The sequence below is a fragment of the Arachis ipaensis genome, chromosome B5 (genome assembly GCF_059453495.1).
Source record: "Arachis ipaensis isolate K30076 ecotype BB chromosome B5, ASM5945349v1, whole genome shotgun sequence".
Lineage (NCBI taxonomy): Eukaryota > Viridiplantae > Streptophyta > Magnoliopsida > Fabales > Fabaceae > Arachis > Arachis ipaensis.
Window position 1 is genome coordinate 83,878,851 of NC_142440.1, and position 21,863 is coordinate 83,900,713.

The following is a 21,863-nucleotide window of genomic DNA, read 5'->3' on the forward strand; positions in this document are numbered from 1 at the left end:
TATGCACTGTTCAAGCATTCATTCAGAAAAACAATAGTATTGCCACCACATCAAAATAATTAAATTGTTTTAAAATTTGAAATTCATGCACTTCTTTTTCTTTTTCAATTAAAAACATTTTTCATTTAAGAAAGGTGATGGATTCATTTTCATAGCTTTAAGGCATAGACACTTAGACACTAATGATCATGTAATAAAGACACAAACATAAATAAACATAAAGCACAATTTTCAAAAAACAAGAAAATAAAGAACAAGAAAATTAAAGAACGGGTCCACCTTAGTGATGGCGGCTTGTTCTTCCTCTTGAAGATCTTATGGAGTGCTTGAGCTCCTCAATGTCTCTTCCTTGCCTTTGTTGCTCCTCTCTCATGGTTCTTTGGTATTCTCTAATTTCATGGAGGAGGATGTAATGCTCTTTGTGCTCCACCCTTAGTTGTCCCATGTTGAAACTTAATTCTCCTAGGGAGGTGTTGATTTGCTCCCAATAGTTTTGTGGAGGAAAATGCATCCTTTGAGGCATCTCAGGGATTTCATGATGAGGAGTTTCATCATGCTCTTGTCCATAAGTGGGATCTCTTGTTTGCTCTATCCTTTTCTTAGTGATGGGCCTACCCTCATCAATGAGAATGTCTCCTTCTATGACAATTTCAACTGAATTGCAGAGGTAACAAATGAGATGAGGGAAGGCTAACCTTGCCACAGTAGAGGACTTGTCCACCACTTTGTAGAGTTCTTGGGATATAACCTCATGAACTTCTACTTCCTCTCTAATCATGATGCTATGAATCATGATAGCCAGGTCTATAGTAACTTCAGATCGGTCGCTAGTAGGAATGATTAAGCGTTGGATGAACTCCAACCATCCCCTAGCCACGGGCTTGAGGTCATGCCTTCTTAGTTGAACCGGCTTCCCACTTGAATCTCTCTTCCATTGAGCGCCCTCTTCACATATGTCCATGAGGACTTGGTCCAACCTTTGATCAAAGTTGACCCTTCTAGTGTATGGGTGTGCATGTCCTTGCATCATGGGCAAGTTGAATGCCAACCTTAAATTTTCTGGACTAAAGTCTAAGTATTTCCCTCGGACCATTGTAAGCCAATTCTTGGGGTCCGGGTTCACACTTTGATCGTGGTTCTTGGTGATCCATGCATTGGCATAGAACACTTGAACCATTAAGATTCCGACTTGTTGAATGGGGTTGGTGAGAACTTCCCAATCTCTTCTTCGGATCTCATGTCGGATCTCCGGATATTCGCCCTTTTTGAGCTTAAAAGGGACCTCGGGGATCACCTTCTTCTTGGCCACAACTTCATAGAAGTGGTCTTGATGCACCCTTGAGAGGAATCTCTCCATCTCCCATGACTCGAAGGTGGAAGCTTTTGCCTTCCCTTTCCTTTTTCTAGAGATTTCTCCGGCCTTTGGTGCCATAAATGGTTATGGAAAAACAAAAAGCTTTAGCTTTTACCACACCAAACTTAGAAGGCTACTCGTCCTCGAGCAAAAGAAGAAAGAAGAGAGTAGAAGAAGAAGAAATAGAGGAGATGGACGGGGCTTTGTATTTCGGCTAAGGGGGATGGGTAGTGTTTAGGTTGTGTGAAAATGAAGGAGTGAAGATGAGTTTATATAGGAGTGGAGAGGGGGGTGTGGTTCGGCTATTATGGGTGGGTTTGGGTGGGAAAGTGGTTTGAATTTGAATGGTGAGGTAGGTGGAGTGATATGAAGGATGGATGTGAGTGGTGAAGAGAATGGTGGGATTTGATAGGTGAGGGGTTTTTGGGGAAGAAGTATTGAGGTGATTGGTGAATGGGTGAAGAAGAGAGAGAGAGGTGGGGTAGGTAGGGATCCTGTGGGGTCCACAGATCCTGAGGTGTCAAGAATTTCTCATCCCTGCACCATGTGGCGTGTAAAACACCCCTTGCTGCCAATCCTGGTGTTAAACACCAGGCTGCTACCCATTTCTGGCGTTTAACGCCGGCTTCTTGCCCATTCCTGGTGTTAAACGCCAGTCTGGTGCCCATTTCTGGCGTTAAACGCCCAGAATGGTGCCAGACTGGGCGTTTAACGCCCATTCTGCTACCCTTACTGGCGTTTAAACGCCAGTAAGTTTCTCCTCCAGGGTGTTCTATTTTTCATTCTATTTTTCCTTCTGTTTTTTCTTTTTTATTTGTTTTTGTGACTTCACATGATCATCAACCTACAGAAAACATAAAATAACAAAAGAAAATAGAAATTTAACATAGATAAGTAAAAATTGGGTTGCCTCCCAACAAGCGCTTCTTTAATGTCAATAGCTTGACAATGGCTCTCATGGAGCCTCACAGATGTTCAGAGAAATGTTGGAACCTCCCAACACCAAACTTAGAGTTTGAATATGGGGGTTCAACACCAAACTTAAAGTTTGGTTGTGGCTTTTCCAACACCAAACTTAGAGTTTGACTGTGGGGGCTCTGTTTGACTCTGTATTGAGAGAAGCTCTTCATGCTTCCTCTCCATGGTGACAGAAGGATATCCTTGAGCTTTAAACATAAGGGAGTCTCCATTCACTTGAATGATCAATTCTCCTCTGTCAACATCAATCACAGCTTTGGCTGTGGCTAGGAAGGGTCTGCCAAGGATGATGGATTCATCCATACACTTCCCAGTTTCTAGGATTATGAAATCAGCAGGGATGTAATGGCTTTCAACCTTTACCAAGACATCCTCTATAAGTCCATAAGCCTATTTCTTTGAATTATCTGCCATCTCCAGTGAGATTCTTACAGCTTGTACCTCAATGATCCCTAGCTTCTCTATTACAGAGAGAGGCATGAGGTTTATGCTTGACCCTAGGTCACACAGAGCCTTTTTAAAGATCATGCTGCCTATGGTACAAGGTATTGAGAACTTTCCAGGATCTTGTCTCTTCAGAGGTAATCTCTGCCTAGTCAAGTCATCCAGTTCTTTGATGAGCAATGGAGGTTCATCCTCCCAAGTCTCATTACCAAACAACCTGGCATTTAGCTTCATGATTACTCCAAGGTACTTAGCAACTTGCTCTTCAATAACTGATATGCGAAATTGTGATCATCAACAATGGCGCCAAAGGACTTGGAGTTCTTAAATGTGAATCACACTTTGTCACAATTCTGCACAACTAACCAGCAAGTGCACCGGGTCATCCAAGTAATACCTTACGTGAGTAAGGGTCGATCCCACGGAGACTGTCGGCTTGAAGCAAGCTATGGTCACCTTGTAAATCTCAGTCAGGCAAATTTAGATGGTGATGGAGAATTGATAATTAAAAGATGAATAAAACATAAAATAAAGATAGAGATACTTATGTAATTCTTTGGTTGGAATTTCAGATAAGCGTATGAAGATGCTTTGTTCCCCATGAACCTCTGCTTTCCTATTGCCTTCTTCCAATCATTCATACTCATTTCCATGGCAAGCTTTATGTTGGGCATCACCGTTGTCAATGGATACTTCCCGTCATCTCAGTGAAAATGTTCTAAATGCACTGTCACCGCACGGCTAATCATCCGTTGGTTCTCGATCATGTTGGAATAGGATCTAATGATCCTTTTGCGTCTGTCACACGCCCAACAATCGCGAGTTTGAAGCTCGTCACAGTCATCCCTTCCCATATCCTACTCAGAATACCACAGACAAGGTTTAGACGTTCCGGATCTCAGGAATGGCCGCCAATAATTCTAGCCTAGACCACGAAGGTTCCAATCTTAGATTAGAAACCCAAGAGATACGCATTCAAGCCATTGCTAGTAGAACAGAGGTGGTTGTCAGGCACATGTTCATAGGTGAGAATAATGATGAGTGTCATGAATCATCACATTCATCAAGTTGAAGAACGAGTGAATATCTTGGAGAAGAAATAGACTTGAGTTGAATAGAAAAACAATAGTACGTTGTATTAATTCATGAAGAACAGCAGAGCTCCACACCTTAATCTATGGTGTGTAGAAACTCCACCGTTAAAATTACAAAAGTGATAATGGTGTAAGCATGGCCGAATGGCCAGCCCCCAAAGTCTAGGGACTAAACATCCAAAGATCAAAATACAATAGTATAAGGTCCTATTTATAGAGAACTAGTAGCCTAGGGTTTACAGAATTCAGTAATTAATGCAAAAATCTTCTTCCGGGCCCACTTGGTGTGTGCTTGGGCTGATCATTGAAGCTTCCATGTGTAGAGACTTTTCTTGGAGTTAAACGCCAGCTTTTGTGCCAGTTTGGGCGTTTAACTCCAGTTTTTGTGCCAGTTTTGGAGTTAAACGCCAGAATTCTTGAGCTGACTTGGAACGCCTGTTTGGGCCATCAAATCTTGGGCAAAGTATAGACTATTATATATTGTTGGAAAGCCCAGGATATCTACTTTCCAACGCAATTGAGAGCGCGCCAAGTGGGCTTTTGTAGCTCCAGAAAATCCACTTTGAGTGTACGGAGGTCAGAATCCAACAGCATCTGCAGTCCTTTTTCAGCCTCTGAATCAGATTTTTGCTCAGGTCCCTCAATTTCAGCCAGAAAATTCTTGAAATTGCAGAAAAACATACAAACTCATAGTAAAGTCTAGAAGAATGATTTTTATTTAAAAACTAATAAAAACATAATAAAAAGTAACTAAAATATACTAAAAATATACTAAAAACAATGCCAAAAAGCGTATAAATTATCCGCTCATCAGTAACATCTTCATCCTCTTCAGAGGAGGAATATTCATCAGAGCTCATGAATGGTAGAAGTAAATTTAATGGAATCCCTATGGTCTCAGTGTGAGCCTCAGATTCCTATGGTTCCTCTTTAGGGAACTCCATGGAGGTCAGTGGACGTCCATTGAGGTCTTCTTCAGTGGAGATCACTGCCTCTTGCTCCTCTCCAGGTTTGGCCATGTGAGATGTGTTTATGGCCTTGCACTCTCTCTTTGGATTCTCTTCTGTATTACTTGGGAGAGTACTAGGAGGGAGTTCAGTAATTTTTTTACTCAGCTGACCCACTTGTGCCTCCAAATTTCTAATGGAGGACCTTGTTTCAGTCATGAAACTTTGAGTGGTTTTGATTAGATCAGAGACTATTGTTGCTAAGTCAGAGTGGCTTTGCTTAGAATTCTCTGTCTGTTGCTGAGAAGATGATGGAAAAGGCTTGCTATTGCTAAACCTGTTTCTTCCACCATTATTGTTGTTGAAACCTTGTTGAGGTCTCTGTTGATCCTTCCATGAGAGATTTGGATGATTTCTCCAGAAAGGATTATAGGTGTTTCCATAGGGTTCTCCCATGTAATTCACCTCTTCCATTGTTGGGTTCTCAGGATCATAAGCTTCTTCTTCAGAGGAAGCTTCCTTAGTACTGCCTGTTGCTGCTTGCATTCCAGACAGACTCTGAGAAATCATATTGACTTGTTGGGTCAATATTTTATTCTTAGCCAATATGGCATTCAGAGCATCAATCTCAAGAACTCCTTTCTTCTGAGCTATCGCATTATTCATAGGATTCCTTTCAAAAGTGTACATGAATTGGTTATTCGCAACCATTCAATGAGCTTCTGAGCTTTTGCAGGCGTCTTCTTCAGATGAAGAGATCCTCCAGCAGAGCTATCCAATGACATCTTGGATAGTTCAGACAGACCATCATAGAAAATACCTATGATGCTCCATTCAGAAAGCATGTCAGAAGGACATCTTCTGATCAATTGCTTGTATCTTTCCCAAGCTTCATTGAGGGATTCTCCTTCCTTTTGTCTGAAGGTTTGAACTTCCACTCTAAGCTTGCTCAATTTTTTAGGTGGAAAGAACTTTGCCAATAAGGCATTGACTAGCTTTTTCCAAGAGTTCAGGCTTTCTTTAGGTTGTGAATCCAACCATGTCCTAGCTCTGTCTCTTACAGCAAAAGGAAAAAGCATAAGTCTGTAGACTTCAGGGTCAATCCTATTGGTCTTGACAGTGTCACAAGTTTGCAAGAATTCAGCTAAGAACTGATGAGAATCATGAAACTTGCAATTCTATTTCATTAGAGAAACTAATTGAGGCTTAAGCTCAAAGTTGTTTGCTCTAATGGCAGGGATTGAGATGCTTCTCCCATAGAAGTCGGGAGTAGGTGCAGTAAAGTCACCAAGCACCTTCCTTGCATTGTTGGCATTGTTGTTTTCGGCTGCCATGGTTTCTTCTTCCTTGAAAAGCTCTGTTAGGCCCTCTAAAGAGAATTGTGCTTTAGCTTCTCTTAGCTTTCTCTTCAAGGTCCTTTCAGGTTCAGGATCAGCTTGAACAAGTATGCCTTTATCTTTGCTTCTGCTCATATGAAAGAGAGGAGAACAAGAAAGTAGGGAATCCTCTATGTCACAGTATAGAGATTCCTTGAGGTGTCAGAGGAAAAGAAGAATAGAAGGAGGAGGTAGATGGAAGAGAATTCGAACATATAAAGAAGGAGGGAGTTCAAATTATACCTTGAGGAGGGGTGTTAGTCCATTAAATAGAAGGATGTGAGAAGAGGGGAAGAATTTTCAAAAATAAATTAAAAAGATTTTGAAATAATAAAAAGAAATTTGAAAATTTGATTGAGATTTTCGAAAATTAAGATTGGGAAAGAAATTAAGTGATTTTTGAAAAAGATTTTGAAATTAGAAATCAAAAAGATATGATTGAGAGTTAATTTTGAAAAATATGTGATTGAGAAGATATGATTGAAGATCAAATTGAAAAGAGAAAGTTTTAAAATTAAAGTTGATTACTTGACTAACAAGAAATTAAAAGATATGATTCTTAAAATTTAAAATTTGATCATTTCTTAATAGGCAAGAAATAAATTGAAAATTTTGAAGTAAATCTTTAATTGTAACAAGGATTTTCGAAAATAGTAATAAATAAAAAAATGGAAAGAAATTGATTTTGAAGAGATATGATTGAAAAGATATGATTTGAAAAATATTTGATTTTGAAAATTTATGAAGATTTGAAAAAAATTTAAATTAAAAACAAAATCTTCCCTCTAGTGTCCTTCTGGCGTTAAACGCCCAGAATGGCATCCATTATGGCGTTTAACGCCCAAAATGCTACCCTTTTGGGCGTTAAACGCCCAGCCAGGTACCCTGGCTGGCGTTTAAACGCCAGTTTTCCTTCTTCACTGGGCGTTTTGAACGCCCAGCTTTTTCTGTTTGATTCCTCTGCTGAATGTTCTAAATCTTCAATTCTCTGTATTGTTGACTTGAAAAGACACAATTTTGAAAATATTTTTGAATTTTTAATGATGAAAAATAACAAAAAAATGCAACTAAGATCAAATAAACAATGCATGCAGGACACCAAACTTAAAAATTTTTATATAGGAGACACTAACAAATTGAGAATGCATATGAGAAACAATAAAACACACAAAACAAGATAATTTAAAGATCAGAGCAATGAAATAATCAAGAACAACTTGAAGATTAATGAAGAACATATTGCATATTTTCGAAAAATGCAAGAATAAAAACATGCAATTGACACCAAACTTAAAAATTGATACTAGACTCAAACAAGAAACATAAAATATTTTTGATTTTTATGGTTTTATAATTTTTTTTTGTGATTTTCGAAATTTGCATGGAAAAGAAAATAAAGAGAATCAAAACTTTTAATAAGAATTCCAGGAATCATGCAATGTTAGTCTAAAGCTTCAATCTAAAAAGATTAGACATGTTTGGCCAAGCTTCAACAGGACATTACATTCAGCAGCTAAATTGATGAGAATCAATCAGCTTTTGTGATGATAAGAACATCACATTGAAACTCTAGAATCCGTTCTTAAAACTTCTGAAAAGTACCTAATCTAAGCAACAAGATGAACTGTCAGTTGTCCAAACTCGAACAATCCCCGGTAACGGCGCCAAAAACTTGATGCACGAAATTGTGATCATCAACAATGGTGCCAAAGGACTTGGAGCTCTCAAACGTGAATCACAATTTGTCACAATTCTGCACAACTAACCAGCAAGTGCACTGGGTCGTCCAAGTAATACCTTACGTGAGTAAGGGTCGATCCCACGGAGACTGTCGGCTTGAAGCAAGCTATGGTCACCTTGTAAATCTCAGTCAGGCTAATTCAGATGGTGATGGAGAATTGATAATTAAAAGATAAATAAAACATAAAATAAAGATAGAGATACTTATGTAATTCTTTGGTTGGAATTTCAGATAAGCGTATGAAGATGCTTTGTTCCTCCTGAACCTTTGCTTTCCTATTGCCTTCTTCCAATCATTCATACTCCTTTCCATGGCAAGCTTTATGTTGGGCATCATCGTTGTCAATGGCTACTTCCCGTCCTCTCAGTAAAAATGTTCCAAATGCGCTGTCACCGCACGGCTAATCATCTGTCGGTTCTCGATCATGCTGGAATAGGATCCATTGATCCTTTTGCGTCTGTCACACGCCCAACAATCGCAAGTTTGAAGCTCGTAACAGTCATCCCTTCCCAGATCCTACTCAGAATACCACAGACAAGGTTTAGACATTCCAGGTCTCAGGAATGGCTGCCAATAATTCTAGCCTATACCATGAAGGTTCCAATCTTAGATTAGAAACCCAAGAGATACGCATTCAAGCCATTGCTAGTAGAACAGAGGTGGTTGTCAGGCACATGTTCATAGGTGAGAATGATGATGAGTGTCACGGATCATCACATTCATCAAGTTGAAGAACGAATGAATATCTTGGAGAAGAAATAGACTCGAGTTTAATAGAAAAACAATAGTACTTTGTAGTAATTCATGAAGAACAGCAGAGCTCCACACCTTAATCTATGGTGTGTAGAAACTCCATCATTGAGAATACATAAGAACAAGGTCTAGGCATGGTCGTGAGGCCAGCCCCCAAACATGAAAAGGTCTATCAAAGTCTGAGTAAAGATCTATTAAAATACAACAGCAAAATGTCCTATTTATAGAAAACTAGTAGCCTAGAGTTTATAGAAATAAGTAATTAATGCAAAAATCTTCTTCCGGGCCCACTTGGTGTGTGCTTGGACTGAGCCTTGAAGCTTCTATGCGTAGAGACTTTTCTTGGAGTTAAACGCCAGCTTTTGTGCCAGTTTGGGCGTTTAACTCCAGCTTTTGTGCCAGTTTTAGAGTTAAACGCCAGAATTCTTGAGCTGACTTGAAAAGCCTGTTTGGGCCACCAAATCTCAGGAAAAGTATAGACTATTATATATTTCTGGAAAGCCCAGGATGTCTACTTTCCAACGCAATTGAGAGTGCACCAATTGGGCTTCTGTAGCTCCAGAATATCTACTTTGAGTGCAGGGAGGTCAGAATCCAATAGCATCTGCAGTCCTTTTTCAGCCTCTGAATCAGATTTTTGCTCAGGTCCCTCAATTTCAGCCAGAAAATAACTGAAATCACAGAAAAACACACCAACTCATAGTAAAGTCCAGAAGAGTAATTTTTATTTAAAAACTAATAAAAACATAATAAAAACTAACTAAAATATACTAAAAACATACTAAAAACAATGCCAAAAGCGTATAAATTATCCGCTCATCAACAGACCCTCGAGTCAGTTTACCTGCGAGGTGGGCAGATATTGATTATGGATGTGGCTATTGAGGATAGACTCCGCTATCTGCCTAGGACCGGTACTACAGATGCCATTGAGCAGGCAGAAGTGGCTATCCATTGAGCAGGTAGAAGTCCTGCTTCTCAGAGATTTTTGATTTATTTTAGTTTGCAATTCCTTGTTCAATTCCAAGTCCCAGCACCCAAATCCTTTTACTCTTCAAGAAATTTACATTTTCCAGTAATTTAGATTCAGCAATTTATATTTCTTGCACTTTAAGTTTTTGTAATTTACTTTTCTTGCAATATAAGTTTTAGTTCATTTACTTTCTTGATATCTAAGATTCATGCAATTTAATCTTTATGCACCTTCAGATTTAGCCAATCCACTTTTTGCACTTTATTTTTCTACTCAATTTACATTCTGCACTTCTATTTACTTGCAATTTAGCTTCTGTCAATCAAAATCATTCAAAATCACCCAATTCGCTTAACTAAATTCGTCACCTAACTAAAATTTCTCAATCCATCAATCCCTGCAGGATCGACCTCACTCTTGTGAATTATTACTACTTGATGCGACCTGGTACATTTGCCAGTGAGTTTTGTGTGGAATTGTTTTTCCCTCATCAAGTTTTTGGCACCGTTGCCGGGGATTGATATAGATTGACAATGATTAAGTAAGGTGATAATCTAGATTAAGAACTTTTTCTTTTCTTTTTATTTGTTTCTAATAAGCACACTAACTGTTTGAATTTTTGTTTAAGCTAACCATAACCTCACTCTAGCAGTAGAGTGAATTATTTTTGTTTTCTGGTTTTTTTGTGTGTTTTTCTTGTTGTTTTATGAAAGAGGCAAGGAGAGAGATTCCTACCTTCTGTGATCAAGACAAGAGGACCCTCCGAAGATTAAGAAGAGAAGCAAGAGGAAAAAGTGTTGTTGGAGAGGAAGGATCAGAGGAAGAGAATCAAGAGATGGAAGATAATCCATCTAACCCACCTAATGGAGTAGCCAACAACCATGGCCAACCTCAGAGAAGAGTTTTAGCCTCTTACACCTTCCCCAACCCAAGGCATTGTGGGAGTATTACTCCAAATGTCAATGCAAACAAATTTGAATTGAAGCCCCAGCTCATCATTCTTGTACAGAACAATTGTTCCTATGGAGGAGGCCCTCTGGAAGATCTAAACCAGCACTTATCAACATTTCTGAGGATTTGTCACACTGTCAAAACTAATGGTGTGCATCCAGATATCTACAAGCTGTTACTGTTTCCATTTTCATTGAGAGATAAAGCTGCTCAGTGGTTGGAAGCATTTCCCAGAGAAAGCATCAACAACTGGGAGGATTTGGTAGGCAAGTTTTTGGCTAAATTATACCCATGTCAGAGGATCATTAAATTGAAGACAGAGGTGCAAACCTTCACTCAATTGGATGCAGAATCACTCTATGAGGTTTGGGAGAGATATAAAGCCTTGATTAGGAAGTGTCCCCCTAAAATATTTAATGAATGGGACAAGCTTCAGAACTTCTATAAAGGATTGACACTGAGAGCTCAAGAAGCTTTGGATTATTCAGCAGGAGGATCACTACAACTTATGAAGACAGCTGAAGAGGCCCATCAATACTTCTATGCTCATCAAAGACAATGCCAACCAGCTCAAAGGAAAGGAGTATTGGAGTTAGAAGGTGTGGACACCATTTTGGCTCAAAACAAGGTGATGCATCAGCAAATCCAGTAACAAATAGAAATGATGGCAAAGAGGATTGATAGTTTACAAGTGGCAGCAGTGAATACCACAAATCAACCACCAGCTGGGTGGGGGCAGAATGAAGAGAGCTATGAAGAACAGCAGCAGGTGATGGGTGGAAATTAGATTCCACACCAAAACTCACCGACAAGTGTACCGGGTCGCATCAAGTAGTAATTACTCACAAGAGTGAGGTTGATCCCACAGAGATTGATGGATTGAGCAATTTTAGTTAGGTGATGAATTTAGTTAAGCGAACAGTTGATGAACTGAGTGATTTTGATTGACAGAAGCAAATTTGCAAGTAAATAAAAGTGCAGAATGTAAATTGAGCAGAAAGATAGAGTACAGAAGATAAATTGACTAAATCTAAAGGTGCATAAAGGTTAAATTGCATGAAACTTAGAGTGTAAGAAAGTAAATGAACTAAAACTTAAATTGCAGGAAAAGTAAATAGCTGAAACTTAAAGTGCAAGAAATGTAAATTTGATGAATCTAAATTGCTGAGAAATATAAATTGCTTGAAGAGTAAAGGGATTTGGGTACTGGGATTTGAAATTGAACAAGAAATTGCAAACTAAAGTAAATCGAAAAGCTTTGAGATGCAAAAATCCAGATCTAGATTTCAGTAGCAAGAACAGAAATGGAAAATTACTTCAAGAGACGAAACAGCAAGAAAACATGAGTCAATTGTGGGATCTTTAAAAAGGGATTGAAGATCAAAGAAGAGCAGTGAGATTAGAAACAGATCTAAATCTCAATTACTCTCTTGATCAAGCAGAAGACAAATTGTAGAAGAAAATGAAATTGAAAACAGCAAAAGAAACTCATATCCAAATTCAATAGAATTCCTCAATCTCAATCTAAAAAACCCAAAACAGAAAAGTAGAAGTTGCAGGTAAATGAAATTGAAAACATAAAAAGAAACTCAGATCCAATTCTTAGAACAATTTAGAAGAAACGTAAATGATGGTTCTTAAACTTAGAACAATGAAGCTCTTCAATCTCAATTCACATTCCAAGAACAGATAGTGAAGTTGCAGAAGAAAAGAAAATCCAGAAAGAAAACCAAATCCAATTCTCAAATCCCAAATTCAAAACCAGAGTGAAAACTAAAATTGAGCTAAATGTAAAATAAAAAAGAGCAAAAAAAAAGGTCCTTTACAAATCAAATTAACTCCTATATATACACTTTCTATTTTGGTCTTCAAATCTTGGAGTGGACTTTTCAAAGTTGGCCTTGAATGAGAAATGGATTTGAAGAAGGATAGTTCCAGTTTGGCTTTGGTTCAATTGAAGTGGAGGCATGGGTCTGGTTTTGCTTTGGTTCAAGTTGTTTTGGTGTGTGGGAACCTCCCAGGGAAGCGCTCCGCTTGAATTCTTGAGCGATACTTTCACTCTTTGCTTTGTCATGTCCCAAGCCTATCCCATAGCGCTCACATTTTGAGCGCTGCGCTTAATTTTTTGAGCGCTACACTCCTTGTCATTGATTGTGTGCCTTGGTTCCTTGGGTTAGAGGCACGAGAAAGTGAAAAAAAGAGAGCGTTGCACTTGATTTCTTGAGCGCTACACTTCAGTTTGTTTGGTTGTGTGCCTTGGTTTGCATGCTTTGCTTGGCTTGGAGGCAAAAGAGCACGAAATAGGTTGAAATTTTGAGTGCTGCGCTTGAGTTTTAGAGCGCTACTCTTGGCACTTGCTTGGTTCCCCTCTTCGAACCTTGTCCAGCGCATTGTGCTTCCTTGCCAAGCTCCATAAAAAAGGTGACAAAAGAGAGCACTGCGCTTTAAGTTTTGAGCGCTACCCCCCTACTTTGTCTTTGGTTTGTGCTGCACCATTTGGTGCTTCCCCTTGGAGCGCTACGTTCACTAAAATGAATGTTGGCCTTGCTCCCTTGGTGCTTGGCCTTGGTTGAGTGCTACACTTTACTTTCATGGACCACGCTTTCAAAAGCGTGGCCTAAGGTCTAAAGCGTGCTCAAACTTCAAAAGTGAGCCAAAAATTCCTTTTTGCACCATTTCTTCACCTACAAGCAACCAAACAACTAATCAAAGCTCCACCAAAATCACTAGATCTTTGCATCGTTTATAAAATCAATTAATTCTAGCATAAAACCTATGATTTTGTGCAAAATACATGATGTTTGATTGTTTCAAGATAACCATGAAAATCCACTCCAATTACTTACTTATGGTGCAAGAAAGTGCGTAAAACCTAATGAAACTAACGAAAAATGCTTGTAAAACTAGCATAAGATGACTTCTCATCACAACACCAAACTTAAACCTTGCTTGTCCCCAAGCAAGCATTAAGCATTGGGAAGAAATGAAATGAAACAGAGAAGCATACATGTCCTTATTTAGCAGATAATATAATTTGAACTATGGGGTTTTATGCAGACGACCATGCAGCTCATTTATTCTTTGCTGATGAATAAGAAATGCTTCTTTGAGGATTCACTAGAGTTGCTGTCATCATGCCTTACTTTTTGATTGATCCCCTTTTGGTTTTTCCTTCTTTCTTTTGCTTAGGAAGCTTATTCCTTAAGGATAACTCAGTGTCAAGTGTTGCAGCAGCCTTTTGGCTTGATTTTGCTCAACAATTCTTCACTACATAAACTTGGCTCACAAATTCTCTTAGGAACATTGATGCCCAGCATCTCTTTGGATAACTAAATGCTTTGTAGCTAGGTTGCTCTTGAAAATGGACTTTCGGTTGATAATCCCATATTAGTTAATCCAAGTTACCAAGTTTTAAAAGACTCCTCAGAACCTAATTGTCCAAGCATATCCTAGTACAAAAAATACCACAGACATATGTCCTAAGGTCTAAGCTATTGATGTCTAGCTATATTGTTTGTTTCTTTGCCAATTCTTGGCTTTTCTTTTCTTTTTCTTTCTTACTTAGCTTCATTTTCCAGGGAATTTCATGTATAAAAGGTTTCATGATAGCAACCAAGTTCAAACTACAAAGAGCACTCTATTATGCAGCTTTTATTATTTAGCTTATCATCTAAATCAAGCAATCACCACCACAAATTTCAATTCTAATTTCTACAACATTGGACAATCATTTTATTTTTCAAACATTTTCTCTTATTGATGCATAAAGGGAGACAAAACATGAATTTAGAGCAGATGAGTGATAACAAGCATTCATACTAGTGCAGATATCAAAATCTGCATTATTTGAGCTAGACATCAAGGCAACCAGCAACTTCTCATGCAGATCGTTTCAAAGCAAAGTGAGTTTTGTGACAATACAACCTCTCAGGAGTGTCTTGCAGCTTCCCTTTTGTCATCATCATCTTTTACTTTTGCATTTCCCTTGGTGATGATTCTTTGAAGAGGCTGAGTGTCTTTTTTTCCTGCATAATTATTGAAGTTGCTTGCTTTTCCTTGCTACTGTTTATGATGCATTAGTTACATGAAACCTTGTGCTTTTGTTGAAAGCAATAAAGTTAAAAACTAGAAAACAGACAGTGGTTTAGTGGTTTTCCTGGTGGCTTGGAGCTAGTAACTAATTATGCAGAGGGTGAAATGTGTTTTTAAATGAGATTTTTGGTGGAACACCAAACTTGGCTTTCTTCATTCACCCTTAAATTATTTTGGTGTGCAACACCAAACTTAGCTCCTTGCAATACAGATACAACTACTTAACCTTCTTATTGAAATAGTTAAGAGAAGAAAACTACCTTTGGTTAGGTTGCCTCCCAACAAGCGCTCTTTTAATGTCACTAGTTTGACACCCTTCATTCTTGCTCAGCTTAATTTCTGATTTTCCCTCTCTTTGTCCCAATGGCCTCCCAAGTAATGCTTTACCCTGTGACCATTTGCTGTGAAATTGCTCTTTGTTGCTTCATCTAGCAGTTCAAGGCTTCCATAGGGAAGAACCTTTGTCACCAAGTAGGGACCAGTCCATTTAGACTTGAGTTTTCCAGGTAAAACTTTGAGTACGGAGTTGTACAAGAGTACTTGTTGTCCTGATTTGAATTCCTTCTTTGAGATCTTTTTGTCATGCCATCTTTTAGCTTTTTCCTTGTATATCTTATCATTTTCATAAGCTTCCAGTCTAAACTCATCCAACTCATTTAATTGCAATAACCTCTTCTCTCCTACTTCTTGAAAATCAAGGTTGAGGAGTTTAGTGGCCCAGAAAGCTTTGTGCTCAAGCTCTACAGGAAGGTGGAAAGACTTGCCATATAACAACTGAAAAGGTGACTTTCCAATAGGAGTTTTGAAGGCCGTTCTATATGCCCAAAGAGCATCTTCTAGTTTCTTGGCCCAATCCTTTCTTGTACTCCCCACTATTTTTTGCAAAATCCTCTTCAACTCCCTATTTGCAAGCTCTGCTTGGCCATTGGTTTGTGGATGATATGGTGTAGCTACTTTATGTATCACTCCATATTTGTGAAGTAATTTCTCCATCTGTTTGTTGCAAAAATGACTACCACCATCACTGACAAGACCCTTAGGCACTCCATATCTAGTAAAAATATGCTTCTTAAGGAATTGGAGGGCAATCTGTGCATCACATGTGGTTGTTGCTATAGCTTCCACCCACTTTGAGACATACTCTACTGTTACAGGTATGTAATTGAAAGAATATGATGGTGGAAAGGGGCCCATAAAATCTATTTCCCAGAGATTAAAGAGTTCTACCTCCAGGATGTAGTTCTGAGGCATCTCATTTCTTCTTGTTAATCCTCCAGCTCTTTGGCACTCATTGTATTGATGAACAAACTCTCAAGCATCCTTGAAGATGGTTGGCCAATAAAATCCATTTTGAAGTACTTTGGCTGCTATTCTTTCTAGTCCAAAATGTCCACCATAAGCTGAACCATTACAATGCCATAATATGTCTCTCATCTCACTCTCAGGAACACATTTCCTAATCATTCCATCTGGACACCACTTGAATAAGAATGGTTCATCCCATAAGAACTTCTTGGCTTTATTGAGCAACTTCTTCACTTGTTGCTTGGTGAATTCTTGAGGGATCTTTCTTCCAATGTTGTAGTTTGTAATGTCTGCAAACCATGGAGCTTGCTGGATTTGTAAGAGGTGTTCATCTGGAATGCTTTTATTCACTGAGTGTGGAGCTTGATTAGCTTCTTGTGATATTCTTGACAAATGGTCTGCTACTTGGTTTTCATTCCCTTTCCTATCTCTCACTTCAATATCAAACTCTTGTAGTAGCAGCACACACCTAATAAGCCTTGGCTTTGAATCCTGTTTAGACATGAGATACTTGAGAGCAGCAAGATCAGTATACACTATAACCTTTGAACCAATCAATTATTGTCTAAATTTATCAAATGCATATATAATTGCCAAAAGCTCTTTCTCAGTGGTGGTGTAATTTTTCTGTGCCTCATTCAGCACCTTGCTAGCATAGTATATAACATGATGCAGCTTGTCTTTCTTTTGTCCCAGTATAGCACCAATTGCAAAGTCACTTGCATCACACATGAGTTTTCAAAAGGTAATTCCCAATCAGGGGGTGTGATAATTGGTGCTGTAATGAGTTTTCTCTTTAAAGTTTCAAAAAGCATGCTTGCAATTGTCATTAAAGATGAAAGGGCTATCAATCATTAGCATATTGCTCAATGGTTTTGCTATTTTTGAAAAATCTTTGATGAACCTTCGGTAAAAACCTGCATGTCCAAGAAAACTCCTTACTGCTTTCACATTAACTGGTATAGGAAGCTTTTCAATGATTTCTATTTTAGCTTTGTCAACTTCTATACCTTTGCTTGAAACCTTATGCCCAAGAACTATCCCTTCAGGAACCATGAAATGGCATTTCTCCCAATTCAATATCGGGTTAGTTTCTTGGCATCTTTTCAAAACAACAGTTAAATGATGCAAACAAGTGTTAAATGAATTTCCAAAGACAGAAAAATCATCCATGAAGACTTCTAAAAATGTTTCTACCATGTCAGAGAATATAGAAAGCATACACCTTTGAAAAGTTGCAGGGGCATTACACAGACCAAAAGGCATTATTCTGTAAGCAAAAACTCCAAATGGACAGGTGAAGGAGGTCTTTTCTTGATCTTTGGGATCCACCACTATTTGATTGTACCCAGAGTACCCATCCAGGAAGCAATAATAGGCATGGCTAGCCAATCTTTCCAGCATCTGGTCAATGAATGGGAGGGGAAAGTGATATTTTCTTGTAGCATCATTCAATCTTCTATAGTCTATGCACATCCTCCACCCAGTCACTATCCTGATGGGGATCAACTCATTCTTCTCATTGGTGATGACTGTCATTCCTCCCTTCTTTGGTACAACCTGAACCGGACTCACCGATGAGCTGTCAGAGCTTAGATAGATTATCCCAGCATTCCATAGCTTCATCACTTCTTTTCGAACCACCTCCTTCATGGTTGGGTTAAGTCTTCTTTGGGGTTGAACTACAGGCCTTGAATATTCCTGCAATAGAATCTTATGCATACAAATGGCAGGGCTTATGCCTTTGATATCATCAATTGTCCACCCTAAGGCTGTCTTGTGAGCTTTCAACACTTCAATCAGCTTTGTTTCTTCTTCCATGTTCAAGGAGGAGTTTATGATTACTGGCAGGGCCTCTGCTTCTCCAAGAAATACATATTTGAGATTGGAGGGGGGGGGGAGAGAGAGGCTTCAACTCTTGTTTTGGTTTCTCCTCTGCCTTGCTTTCAAAGGAGATCTCTATCACTTCCTATTCTATGAACTCTTGTTCCACCTCTATTTCCTCTTCTTGTTCCTCCTGATTGTTATCATCCAATAGCTCCTTCTCCTCTTCTTCTATCATTTCCACTCTCATGTGATTTTTCTTCTCTAATGGGTATTGCATTGCCTTGAAGACATTGATGATCATCTTCTCATTATGCACCCTAAGTGTCATATCCCCTTTCTTCTCATTATGCACCCTAAGTTAATGCTAGCTCCTAAGTCACAGAGAGCTTTATCCAATGTTCTATTGCCTATAGTGCAAGATAGGATGAAGCTTCCTAGATCTTTAAACTTTGGAGGAAGACCTCTTTGGATGACAGTGCTGCATTCTTGTGTCAGAATTATCGTCTCCTTCTCATTCTAACTCCTTTTCTTTTTGATGAGTTCTTTGATGAATTTTGTATATAACGGCATTTGTTTTAGAGCCTCAGCAAGTGGGATGTTGATCTCTAGCTTCTTAAACACTTCTAGGAACTTAGGGAACTGTTGGTCTCTTAGCTCTTTGTTTAACCTTTTAGGATATGGAATGGAAGAAGTATATGTCTTCACCATTTTCCTCTGTTCTTATGACTATTCCTCCATGATTTGCTTTCTTTCTTTGAAGCTTGAGGTTCCTCTTTCTCCTTTATCTCCTCTTGGTCTTGCTTTTCTTTAAGTGTCACATGCTCTTTGCTGCTGGCCTTATCATCCTATATAGGCTTCTTTGTGGCTTCTTTCTCAGCTGGCCTCTTGTCATTCACCAAGGTTCTTCCACTCCTTAGTTGGATGGCTTTGCATTCTTCCTTAGGGTTGGGAATGGTGTCACTTGGTAATGCATTGGTTGGCCTCTCAGCTACTGCTTGCTTAGACAACTGGCCAATTTGCCTTTTTAAGTTCCTCAATGAAGCTTCATGGTTCTTGCTGGTCAATTCTTGGTGCTTCATCATCTTCTCCATCAATATCTCCAAGTTGGAGATCCTTTGAGATTCCTGAAGTGGTTGTGGTTGATTATGTGATGTTGAGGGTAAATGATAGTTGTTTTGGTTAGTTGATGAAATATTTGGTGGATAGTAATTGGATTGGGGTTGATTATTTTATGGTTTTCTGTATGGAGTTTGGTTAGTGTTTTGATGATTTTGATGGTTTGTGTTTCTTGAATTGTTTTGGTTTGAGTTTCTTTGCCAAGGTTGCTGGTTTTGGTTCTCTCCCCATTTCAGATTGGGGTGGTTTCTCCAGGATGAATTGTAAGTGTCTCCATGGAAGTCATTTGATCCAGAATTCTGATTATGCATGTATTGCACTTGTTCAGGCTGCTGCTCCTCATAAGTTTCCTCTTGCTGTCCCCAAACCACTGATGGTTGGTTGGTTGTGCTCACTGCTGCAAGTTGCAATCCATCCATCATCTTTGACATTGTTTGAATTTGTTGTTGGAGTTGCTGGTGCATGAGCTTGTTTTGAGCTAGTATAGTATCAACTCCTTCAAGCTCAAACACTCCCTTCTTTGGAGCTGCTTGCCTTTCAAAGGAGTAGAAATACTCATTGTTGGCCACCATGTCTATGAGATCATGTGCCTCTTGAGCAATTTTCATCATTTGCAAAGATACTCCTGAGGAATAATCCAAAGCTTTCCTTGAGGGTAAGGACAAGCCTTCATAGAAATTCTGCAGCTCAACCCATTCACTGAACATTCCCTCTAGACATCTTCTAATCAGAGCCTTATACTTCTCCCAAGCCTCATATAATGACTCTCCTTCCTGCTGTCTGAAGGTTTACACATCAGTTTTCAGTTTGATGACTCTTTGAGGTGGATAGAATTTAGCTAAGAATTTGCTAACCAAATCATCCCAGCTGGTAATGCTCTCCTTAGGGAAGGTTTCTAGCCAATGTGTGGCTTTATCTCTCAGTGAAAATGGGAATAAAAGAAGTTTATAGATATTAGGATTGACTCCATTGGTTTTGACCGTGTCACAAATTCTCAAGAATACAGATAGATGCTGGTTTGGATCCTCAGCAGCATTTTGATGAGCGGATATTTTATACGCTTTTTGGGGTTAATTTCATATAGTTTTGAGTATGTGTTAGTTAGTTTTTAGTTTGTTTCCATTAGTTTTTAGGAAAAATTCATATTTCTGGACTTTACTATGAGTTGTGTGTTTTTCTGTAATTTCAGGTATTTTTCTGGCTGAAATTGAAGGAGCTGAGCAAAAATCTGATTCAGGCTGAAAAAGGACTGCTGATGCTGTTGGATTCTGACCTCCCTGCACTCAAAGTGGATTTTTTGGAGCTACAGAACTTGAAATGGCGTGCTTCCAATTTCGTTGGAAAGTAGACATCCAGGGCTTTCCAGCAATATATAATAGTCCATACTTTGCACAAGGATAGATGACGTAAACTGGCGTTCAACGCCAGTCCTCTGCCCAATTCTGGCGTCCAGCGCCAGAAAAGGATCAAAAGCTGGAGTTGAACGCCCAAACTGGCATAAAAACTGGCGTTCAACTCCACAAATGGCCTCTGCACGTGAATTGCTTAAGTCTTAGCCCTAGTACACACCAAGGGGGCCCCAGAAGTGGGCCTCTGCATCATCCATCATAGTTTACTCATTTGTTGTAAGCCTAGGCTACTAGTTTAGTATTTAAACAACTTTTAGAGACTTATTTTGTATCTCATGACATTTCAGATCTAAACTTTGTATTCTCTGACGGCATGAGTCTCTAAACCCCATTGTTGGGGGTGAGGAGCTCTGCTGTGTCTCGATGAATTAATGCAAGTATTTCTGTTTTCCATTCAAACACGCTTGTTCCTATCTAAGATGTTCATTCGCGCTTAACTGTGATGAAGGTGATGATCCGTGACATTCATCACCTTCCTCAACCCATGAACGTGTGCCTGACAACCACCTCCGTTCTATATCCGATTGAATGAGTATCTCTGAGATCTCTTAATCAGAATCTCCATGGTATAAGCTAGAACTGATGGCGGCATTCATGAGAATTCAGAAAGTCTAAACCTTGTCTGTGGTATTCCGAGTAGGATTCAAGGATTGAATGACTGTGACGAGCTTCAAACTCCTGAAGGCTGGGCGTTAGTGACAGACGCAAAAGGATAGTAAATCCTATTCCAACCGGATCGAGAACCAACAGGTGATTAGCCGTGCTGTGACAGAGCGCGTGAGCGTAGTTTTCACTGGAAGGATGGAAGGTAGCCGTTGACAACGGTGATCCACCAACACACAGCTTGCTATAGGAGGACATGCGTGCGTGAATCAGAAGACAGAGGAAAGCAGAGATTCAGAAGACAAAGCATCTCCAAAACTCCAACATATTCTCCATTACTGCACAACAAGTAACCTTTAATTTATGCTCTCTTGGTTATTCACAATTCAACTGATAAACATAATTGACTTCCTGACTAAGATTTACAAGATAACCATAGATTGCTTCAAACCAACAATCTCCGTGGGATTCGACCTTTACTCACGTAAGGTATTACTTGGACGACCCAGTGCACTTGCTGGTTAGTGGTACGCGTTGTGAAAAGTGTGATTCACAATTCGTGCACCAAGTTTTTGGCGCCGTTGCCGGGGATTGTTCGTGTTTGAACAACTGACGGATTATTTTGTTGCTTAGATTAGGAAAAATCTTTCTTTTTTTGGTTTAGAGTCTTTTATTATTTATCCCTTGTTAAAACACTTTAAATTTATAGCTCAGTTAATTAGAACGTGGTGTTTATGTTCATGGTAATTGGCTATCATATTTTTAAAAACCTTCTTCAAAAATCATTTTTCTATTAAATCATGTGCCAAACTTTAAGTTTGGTGTTCCTTGGTGTTTTCTCTCCAAATTTTTCGAAAACAAGGAGCACTAGATCTAAAAATTTTAAATCTTGCGCTATCC